This window comes from Schistocerca gregaria, chromosome 2 (genome assembly GCF_023897955.1).
Source record: "Schistocerca gregaria isolate iqSchGreg1 chromosome 2, iqSchGreg1.2, whole genome shotgun sequence".
Taxonomy (NCBI): domain Eukaryota; kingdom Metazoa; phylum Arthropoda; class Insecta; order Orthoptera; family Acrididae; genus Schistocerca; species Schistocerca gregaria.
The window spans coordinates 836,878,692-836,888,319 of NC_064921.1; the positions used below are offsets into that span (position 1 = coordinate 836,878,692).

General features: G+C 46.7%; 1 non-coding gene across 1 annotated transcript; it reads left to right on the forward strand.

Annotated features, from left to right (window-relative positions):
* The first annotated feature begins 388 nt into the window (after positions 1-388).
* Trnas-cga (transfer RNA serine (anticodon CGA)) lies at positions 389-463 on the forward strand. The gene has a single exon. It is a non-coding gene; the product is annotated as a tRNA-Ser (tRNA).
* Positions 464-9,628: the final 9,165 nt, after the last annotated feature.

Here is a 9,628-nt window from a genome sequence, read left to right on the forward strand (position 1 = left end):
AAGTTTCGCAGAAGAGCTTCTGTAAAGTTTGGAAGGTAGGAGACGGATACTGGCAGAAGTAAAGCTGTGAGTACCGGACGTGAGTCGTGCTTCGGTAGCTCAGTTGGTAGAGCACTTGCCCGCGAAAGGCAAAGGTCCCGAGTTCGAGTCTCGGTCGGGCACACAGTTTTAATCTGCCAGGAAGTTTCATATCAGCGCACACTCCGCTGCAGAGTGAAAATCTCATTCTGGAAACATCCCCCAGGCTGTGGCTAAGCCATGTCTCCGCAATATCCTTTCTTTCAGGAGTGCTAGTTCTGCAAGTTTCGCAGAAGAGCTTCTGTTAAGTTTGGAAGGTAGGAGACGGATACTGGCAGAAGTAAAGCTGTGAGTACCAGACGTGAGTCGTGCTTCGGTAGCTCAGTTGGTAGAGCACTTGCCCGCGAAAGGCAAAGGTCCCGAGTTCGAGTCTCGGTCGGGAACACAGTTTTAATCTGCCTGGAAGTTTCATATCAGCGCACACTCCGCTGCAGAGTGAAAATCTCATTCTGGAAACATCCCCCAGGCTGTGGCTAAGCCATGTCTCCGCAATATCCTTTCTTTCAGGAGTGCTAGTTCTGCAAGTTTCGCAGAAGAGCTTCTGTAAAGTTTGGAAGGTAGGAGACGGATACTGGCAGAAGTAAAGCTGTGAGTACTGGACGTGAGTCGTGCTTTGGTAGCTCAGTTGGTAGAGCACTTGCCCGCGAAAGGCAAAGGTCCCGAGTTCGAGTCTCGGTCGGGCACACAGTTTTAATCTGCCAGGAAGTTTCATATCAGCGCACACTCCGCTGCAGAGTGAAAATCTCATTCTGGAAACATCCCCCAGGCTGTGGCTAAGCCATGTCTCCGCAATATCCTTTCTTTCAGGAGTGCTAGTTCTGCAAGTTTCGCAGAAGAGCTTCTGTAAAGTTTGGAAGGTAGGAGACGGATACTGGCAGAAGTAAAGCTGTGAGTACCGGACGTGAGTCGTGCTTCGGTAGCTCAGTTGGTAGAGCACTTGCCCGCGAAAGGCAAAGGTCACGAGTTCGAGTCTCGGTCGGGCACACAGTTTTAATCTGCCAGGAAGTTTCATATCAGCGCACACTCCGCTGCAGAGTGAAAATCTCATTCTGGAAATATCGAGGATGAATTAATTTTATATCACACGTTTACTAAACGTTATTCCTTCGAACGATCGTTTCAGTCGTATCCCTGGATATTTACCATTCCTTCTGGTGCATCCTGTACATGGTGAACAAAACGGGATTTATGAAGAGATCTGGCTGTATTTAAGCATTGTGTGATTCGGAAACATATACCATTGGCTACAAGTGACAATAGATTTTTTAAAGTATTTGCAGAATCTGCTAGTGGCGCTAGGTACTACCAGGGACCGTATCTTCTACTACGGACGCTGCAATCAGCTTATTATGAGTCGAGCGACACTGTAAAACAAGTTCATAGCCACTTGTATAACCGTACTGAGACTGTATGGCATTATTTAATCTTCTCATTTCTCACACAATACTAATAAACCAAGATTCGCATCCAGAGCGGTCATATTACTGAATTAAGCTCTATTAATGGCGATTAAAGCTCTACCTGTGCTACTACAGGAACATTATACCGCTCGCATAATTCAGCTTCAAATTGCAAATGAAACCGTTTGGAAATTGTGTACATCAAATTTCGATAGACATCGATCGCTCGTTAGGCTTATTAGAAACGAAGCGGGAAAAATGGTTTAGCTCATTATAGTAATGGAACTATTGCACATCAGAAAGGGACGCAACCAGCACTTTCTGATAACTGCGTTACAAAACGTAAGTTTCTGTTGGAACAAAAGATACGAGCCACCCCTTCGAGCAATCTAATAGATTTAATCACAAAATTTATCTAATTTCTGTTATCACTGGTCAGTCAATTCACTAGTCTCCCATTGCACAAATGATGTAGCCTGGAAAGGCTAAAATCGGCTATCAGGACGCTGGTTGCCAAAACAGTTCCCGGGAAGTCCATCCTCTTCTAGATCCTAGATGCGTTGCTCCTCCAAAGATCTGATTAGCTTAAAAGTCACTTGTTAAATCACCATTTTCAATATTCAGTTTTACTTTTTGTACATCTCAAATACTTGACGAATTAATTATTGCAGTATTAGTGCAAAGATGAATCTGGAACAATTATCGCCTACAAATACTGGTTATGTTTAGAGTTTTTCTCCGTGAGGTTTACGGGAAGCGTGATCAGTACTTCCGGATGTCCCCATCACAATGCATGCTGGGACTCTCTTTCAAACAGTCTGGCCTGGTGAGGGGAACACAAGACGAGTCTGGTGTTGAATGCACTGGTCCTTGACTTGCTGTTTGGTTAGATGGTTCATGTAATTGTGGTGTGCTAGGTAATGCATATTTGAAACACTAGTTCTTAATCATTAGTGAGGTACTTGTATTTCATGGTTAAATTATCCCTAATTCAAGTTCCGAAATTACTATGAACAGCGCTTGTGGACTTGGGATCCACGTGTCGTTACTGACCACGTGTTTCTCTGAGAAGCCCCTCCCGACAGAGGTTAGAGTCCTTCCTCAGGCATGGGTTTGTGTTGTTCTTAGCATAAGTTAGTTTAATTAGTGTGTATGTCTAGTGACCGATGACCTAAGCAGTTTAGTTCCTTAGAAATTCACACACATTTGAACTTTTTTTTTTCTCTCAGAAGACGGTAGTTACGTGGGTCGGTGCCAAATGTGACTTTAAGCTATTAATGCGAAAAGTATTGAAGTAAATTCAGCGAGTTTTCTCATCAGTTTAGTTAACGACTTTTATGAAAACTTCGCTCATAAGAAACTTATGTATTTTAATTTTACATAACACATGTCACTTTTGTTTCAATAGGACGTGACCACTGCCAATTCGCATTAATCCTCGCATGGTGTATGGGATATTCTTAGAACCCAGGGCTCGTTTAACGGCAGAGAAAAAAAAAGTTTTAATGTGGATATAGACTTCTAATCCACCAGATATGCTTTTTATATCCTTTTTATAATATTAATCGTTGTATAACAGCCTTTAGTACAATAATTTGTAATTCTTGCTGTGGGTTCAGAAGGTACCCCAGGTATTTTCAGTGTTATACTGCAACTTTGTTACGAAAATAAAAGCTTGGCGGCAATGTATATTCTAAATCGACATTTGTATGTCCATTTTTGTAAACAATTCGTAGAAAATACAAACATGTGCATTGTTATGGCAAATTCACAATTAGGAATTGCATTTTGCTGAAGTAGGACGTGGTGTTTTATTCGTTATGGATGATGAGAAATGATGAGAAATGTTATGAAAGGAGCTATGCTATCGAGCAGGCTTTAGCAGATTTGCATAAGACTTATAGTGATAATAAATCAGTCTTATGAAATGAGGATGAGAATGTTGCTGAGGTAGATATGATTGAGGAAGATATACAGGTCGGAGATGAAGTTGATGTGAATGAATGTCAAGAAGATGATAATGATATTCAGCAGAGTAGTGCTCCAGAGTTTTATCTGGAAGTTGACAGGTAACATATGACATATGACCATCTACCGTGCGCAAGCAGGTCTCAAGGACTGTAGTACGTGAAGTATTTCACTTCATCTTGGACCACAGTTACACACAAGGGCAGATTGTGTCAGACTTTTTACTATCAATCACATGCTGAGTGTAATAGTAATGCATATCAATAATCTTGCAGATGACAGTAAAATCTTATACCCATATCTTGAACGCTGGATTGCGCCTGACTCTACAGAACTGCAGACATTATTTGGTCTACTAATAACAACTGGCTTACACAAGGCGGGTGAGAAACCTTTGAATCAATTTTGGCCAGATGAACCTTGGTTACCTGTTTTTCCAACCAAACCACAATGAACTTTCCAAGATTAATTAATTACAATACTGTTATCTAGTGTGAGGTACATGAATATCTTGTACTAAAATAATTTTAGGGACTTAACAAACTAAACAGTATATATGTTTTCATATTTCAAAAAAATGGTTCAAATGGCTCTGAGCACTATGGGACTTTACATCTATGGTCATCAGAGCCTTTTTTTTTTTTGCATTCGATGCCACATTGGGCGACCTGCGCGCCGGATGGGGATGAAATGATGATGAAGACAACACAACACCCAGTCCCTGAAGGGAGGAAATCTTCGACGAAGCCGGGAACCGAAACTGGGCCCTTTAGGACAGCAGTTCGTCACGCTGACCATTTTTTTTCCCCGCTGCGCCACTTTTTTTTTACCATTCTGGTTTTCTAGTTATATATAAATAAAGAAACAAAATTACCTCTTCCACTTGAGGCGTTGGCCCCTATCACCCGTACTACCTATCTAGCCTAAAAACAAAAACAAAGCTAGTGCCACAGCCACTGTCATCCTACAGCTAACTAGGACGGCCGTTCGCCACCACTTTAGGTTCCGCCAACGAAACAAAAATTAAATATGCCTCTGAACGTTTTATAAAAAAATAATAAAAGGAGAAAGGAAACGGTATAATACTTTATTATATTTTATTCGTTGTTCATTTTGTTCTTAGTTTGTTCTTGTGTATTTATATGGATACGAACGCAGGTCTCCTGCCCACTTTTTTTATCTTTTTTTATTTATATAGATATCAATGTGCGAACTGTCAAAGCCTGGAAAACTAAAACAGAATGAAGACACCGTCGAAGATATTAAACATAAATAACATGAAAAGAAAGCTACCACGTCGTAGTTAGGCTTCCCAGCGACTGCGCCCACTGATAAAGATTGTTCAATATGTGCTCGTTTGCAGTTCGTTCTGACCTCATCTGCCACTGCCTGGAACATTCCAGCTGCACGGCGGGCTGTGAAAGGCACTCCATAGGTAGTTTGCAAAGCATTGTCGATATCTGGTATGCCCGGAAATAGCATGATGTCTTTCTTGCAAATAGAGCCAGAAGTCAAGGTAATTCTTGTGTCCGTCACGACAGAGGTAATGGACCGCATGTCCACGTATCCAGGTGACAGAGTTGTTTCGAGTCTTGGGGTAAAATGTCTCATCCGGAAACAATAACGTGCGTGCAGATATATGATCCGGCCTAACTGAGGCGGTGCTCGTCAGAATCTTCTGTATTACAACCCACACAATTGGGAGATTCCGCCATGTGGATATTATAGAGACGTTCTTGCGTCACCAGCTTCCCATTAACGACTACGTACCATTGGGAAACAATATCGGAATCAAGCATGGCATCGTGTACAGTCTTCCACACCACGCGCCACCGTACTTCAGGATATTTAGGTTCGACCACATTTATAGGGCGGCGTTGCAGCATGTCGTGATATAGGCGTCGAGTCGTGGCCATTTGTGGTGTCGTGAGCGCTACACTGCAATAACTTTGTTCTAAATAGAAACGTCCTATATAAAAGAGAGGCGTTGGGGTGTCCTGTAGTGGCACCGGCGCTCTTAGTGAAGCAGGTCGTAGCGCCGTCAGAAGCAGACTCGTGAGGCTCGCAGGACAACGGCGCAGCAGACATAAATTTGAGCTAACATAGAGGGTAATGGCCCTATCATGGACGTTAACTAGACAAAGAGCACCTTTTTGCTTGGGGAGGGTAAGAGATACGTATCTGATCTTCAGTAACATACCAGTGGTGATGAAGTATCCCAGCGCTGCCATAATGCTACGAGCCAAGGGTTTCGGAATGGGTAGCGTTTGGGTGACATGCGGTATGCGGGACGCAAGGTATACATTGGCATCGCTATACATTACATCGCTGAACGATGTTGAGGGATCGCAAGCGCTGATTTGCAATTACGGCCCTAATTTGGTGCAGAAGGCGTCGATAATTGAGCGTCGTCGCGCGTCGCATGTCGTTCATGAAATCCAAGCCCAAGCAGCGGACAGTATTATTGAAGCGAAAGGGAGGCAAGGTGTTCCTGCGGTAGCCCAATCCCGATGCTCAAGGCGACACACTTGTCAACGTTGATTTGGCTACCAGAAGCTGTACCGTAGGTTGCAATCCAGTCCAACGCCGCGGCCATATCGTCAGCTCCTCGTATGACGATCATCAAATCATCTGCATATGCGGTGCAGCGATAGATGGAGCCGCCGAACTGTATCCCAGTGAGCCTGTCTCGGAGACCACACAACAAAGGTTCTAAGGCCAATGCAAATAACAATGTTGATAATGCACATCCCTGTCGTACTGATCGGCGGATCGGCATGGGTACCGTCAGTCTTCCATTAACAAGAACTCGAGAAGTAGCCCCATGCAAAAGGCGTGTCGACACTGAGATAAAGGGGTCGGGATATTCCATGTGCCGTAGAACGGCCGTGAGGAAAGTGTGGCCCACACGGTCAAAAGCCTGGCTAAAGTCGATAGACACCAGGGCTGCCGGCAAACGTCTCACCCGTGCAAGGGAGATGAGATCTCTGTAACGACATAACGCAGTTATGATGTTGTTGGGTCCCCCCAAGGACATCTGATCGCTGGACAGGACGTGCAATAGTGTGCCGCGAAGATGTTCTGATAGCAGCCTCGAAAAGATCTTGAAGTCGCTGTTCAATAACGTTAAGGGGCGATAATCGCGGACATGATTCCGTCCCTTCGGCTTATGGATGCGGACAATCAGTCCTTCCAAGAACGGTGCAGGCAACGGTATACCCGGGGACATCAATTCCTGACAAATTTCAACCCAACACGGTACCAACAGTTGTTTTAACGCTCGATAGAACTCTAATGGTAATACATCGATTCCTGGTGATTTATGAGGAGCACCTTTACCAATGGCGTCGAGCACTTCCTATTCTGTCACTTCTCCCAGTAAAGTCGGTACCATGTCTGGTGGAACTGTGCCATGGACATGTGCCGAAATGGTGTCTACCGTCGCCATGTCAGGGAGCACTGCTGAATAAAGTTGAGCGTAATGCCCATAGAAGGCTTCTGCTACATCTGCTTGTTCTGCCACGTGTCGTCCGTCGTCCGTTATCATGTCGGTTACCAGTGCCCTACGGCGTCTCCTGCGTTCTAGGAGCACGTGGTGCATAGGTGGCCTTTCTGGTTGTATCATGTCTGGAGCAGCGCCTTGTAAATGATGGCGTGCTAAGGAGACGAGCTGCTCTTTCGCGCGATTGACTATGATCTGCCTGGCAGGCGAGGGCTCCATAGCAAGACATTCCCGTAGGACGGTGTAATAAAAGTTCTCCGTGCTCCTTCTCCATGCCGCCGCTTCCCAGCCGTAAGCCATGAAGGTGCGCCAAAGAGCAGGCTTCGCACATTCAATCCACCAACTCAGGGTCGATCGGTAACGACCACGACGCTGTAAGGACGCGTTCCACGACTCTTTGATAGCACATTTACATGCCGGCTCGTCCAGGTGGGCGACGTTCAGTTTTCAGGGGGACCTACTGCGCCACACAAGTGCAGGTTGGAGGACAATGGTGCAAATATAGGCTGTGTGGTCGGTGAATGCAGTGGGCCATAGCTCTGCTCCTCTCGTCGCCGTCGAAACGGTACTTGAGACGTAAGTCCTGTCTAACCGACTTGATGAATGACTTGTATAATGGGTGTAACCAGGAGCCGGGCCATGGATGTGGCGCCACGTGTCGATCAGGTGGAGATCACGCACACGGGACGTGATGTGGCTGCTGATCAGACGGAGATACTGTACAGTTAAAATCTTCTCCGATCACCATATCGTCTATGCGGCCCATAAATAGACGCGTAATATCTTCCGAAAAAAAGCGGGCCCGATCTCTCCGTCTTTCTGATCCTGAAGGGGCATATACATTGATGAGTCGTACACCGTTGACAGTTACCGCCATGGCTCTTGCACTCGGTAAGTACAATACGTCCGTAGCCGCCAAACCGTCCCGTAGCAGAACAGCCACACCACAATCAGTAGAAGAGGCGTGGGAGATGTGGGCGGTATATCCGTAGAAGTCAGGGAAAGTAGCGACACATACTTCCTGTAAGAGGGCCACGTCGACGTCCGCAGCATCAAGCATGCGGTGTAGCATTGTCAGTTTGTGTGGTGCCCTTAACGCGTTATTGCTTGTGGCAAGGAGAAAGGTGTGCTGCCTAGCCTCTTCACCTAGGGTAGACGCCATGGCAGTCAAAGCTAACCGCAAGAGATGCCGGACCCACCAAACCCGTTACAAATTATAAGTCTTACACGCTAGGAGTGGCATCCCCAATGCTACCCCCTCCCCTGTCACCCATTCCCTCTTCAGGAAGTTCCTCAACATCGTCCGACCACAGTGGCTGCAACACGATGCTATGTAGCTGATCGGCACCTAAATCTCCCGCACGTACGTCGTCTTTGGTAGAGGTAGACGGAGCGCCATCCATCGACGCGACCTGCTGCATCTGTGGTGCAAGAAGTAACTTTGCAATCGTACTATGGGCAAGTGAACCGTCTATACCACTTAGATCCTCAGCAGGCGCAGCATCCATGCCGTCTGATGAGATGTCACCTTCCTGACCGGCCGTGTGTAGGAGGCAATCGTCAGAAGGAGTGCGCCGACGTCGCTTCCGTCGTCGCGGCGAACGTTGCTTTCGAACGTGGACATCCGTATCCGAATGTGGGAGGCAATCCAGCGTCGTATCACCTTCCGCTAGGAAAGCCGCGGTCGGGACAACGTTCGCGTCCACGTCCATCGCGTTCTGAATGTTACGTTGCGTCTGGAATCCGTGGGACTTTTGCTGCTGTTGTTGCTGTGGAGGGGACGACTTATGGGTTGACACCGGGGGTCCTTCCTCTTCCTCCCTTGGTGCTTCTGACGTCGATGGGTGTGTCTGATCGCCCGTTTCGTCCTCAACTATGGTGCGCATCGTCGTCTGAGCGTACGTGAGGGGCAGGATTGTCGTCCCCGTCGGGGAAACGGAGTCTCCCACTGGTATCTGCGTAATTCGACGTTGTAAGCAGCTCGATCGTACATGGCCTTCCTGCCCACATCCGGAACAGGTACGCGGTTGACCGTCGTACATGATGATTGCACGACAGCCACCGATGTTCAAATAGGACGGCACATGTTTCTTGAGCTCAAGTTCAAATTGGAGCACACCGTTGTAGACCTTATACGTCGAGAAAGTTTGCCACTTTTCTGCAACGTGCCTGAAAACATTTCCATATGGTCGGAAGGCGTCCTAGACAACTTCCTCTAGGACCCCGAAGGGGAGCTCAAAAACCCTTACAGTCCTTAGGACCATGCCTGCATGATCCACCGTCACCGCACCGATATGCCCGTCGGAATGTTTGAATCTGAGAGAGTTCGAGTATTTAGACACCACTGTCACGCAGACCTCTGCACTGGTCATTTTAACATAAACCACGCTCGCCGTTATAGAAAAATGTATTCCGACGACAGTCGCCGTATCTAAACGTAGATCGTCGCGTATGAACTGTTCTATTTCACAGGCTCGAGGATGCACGTGATCTGGTTGGAAAGTAATTTTGATCGTATCGTGGCGCCATGTGTGTGCCATAGTCGCACTGAACTTGGAACTAATACAACTCGCGCCGCGAGAAGGTAAACACAAGCAAGCGCTCACGGTCGCGCACGGCGGGGCGCAGCGGACGTCCTCGCCCCACGGCAGCCGAAAGCAGACTGTACCCTAGAACTTAG